Source organism: Elephantulus edwardii, unplaced genomic scaffold (assembly GCF_000299155.1).
Source record: "Elephantulus edwardii isolate Elephantulus edwardi_28Jun2011 unplaced genomic scaffold, EleEdw1.0 scaffold00128, whole genome shotgun sequence".
NCBI classification, from domain to species: domain Eukaryota; kingdom Metazoa; phylum Chordata; class Mammalia; order Macroscelidea; family Macroscelididae; genus Elephantulus; species Elephantulus edwardii.
In genome coordinates this window covers 4,720,623-4,721,530 of record NW_006399878.1, presented here as the reverse complement: position 1 = coordinate 4,721,530, position 908 = coordinate 4,720,623, and the positions used below count along the sequence as shown (strand labels likewise).

At 39.0% G+C, this 908-nt stretch overlaps 1 pseudogene; it reads left to right on the top strand.

Annotated features, from left to right (window-relative positions):
- Nucleotides 1-781: 781 nt before the first annotated feature.
- The window catches only part of LOC102867739, a 17,039-nt pseudogene continuing 16,912 nt past the window's right edge, over nt 782-908 (top strand).

Here is a 908-nt window from a genome sequence, read left to right as displayed (position 1 = left end):
TTACCTTATTCATGTAAAACCATTCAAAACCACCTTATGGTTTTGTTAAAAATTAAGTCACAGGGATGAATTTAGTTCCAGAGGCAAAAAGTTAGTAAGGGCCTTAGTTTTAGAGTTTCTGTTAGACCAGAAATTTTGCTCCAACATTGAGTTTCACTCATATTTTTCTCCCATTTTGACCAGAACCTGTACTGTGATCCTTTGTAAAGTGGTCAACAGTAGTATTCAGGTGCTCTTCACCTAATGGAGGTTGAAGTTTGTAGGTATATTAGTCCTTTGCACTGATTGTTTCTCTGCATCTTTGATTTTTCTTTGCTTTTCTTTGTTCCTCGCAGAGAGGTCGATAGCCACAGCATACATGGCCAGTTTCAAGCTCTTAAGATCTCAGTTATTACTCAGTTGAGCCTCAAAAAAACCCTCATTTCTGTGGAGTGGGAACTGACCCTGCAAGCACTGTTTTTTATGTATATCATAGGGAGGAAATTGTCCATCTTCCTTCCATGGAGCCACTGTTGAACTCAAACCACCAGAGAGGCACCCCGTTCGAGTTACCCATGCAGCTCTCGAGGGCCTACATACAGATAGAATGTTGTTTTTGTGGACTGTGCTGATAGGCTTGTGGATAGATAGCTATACTGCTGATGTAAAGGCGATACTTTTTTGGTTTTTTAATCTACCAGTGTCTCTGTAGTAAAAAGATAGACAATCTTCTCTGATATAATTTACAGCCTCTGAAATCCTGTTGGAGGGTCAGCTATTAATTGATTGGTACTAGACAACAATGAATTTAATGCCCCTGAAGGTATGTTCCTGAGGCTTTAGACTAGCAACTTCTTCCCTCAGGTTGCAAACTTTTCTAAATTTACATATAACTGTTACCTTTTGGTTCTATCACATTATCCTTCTTA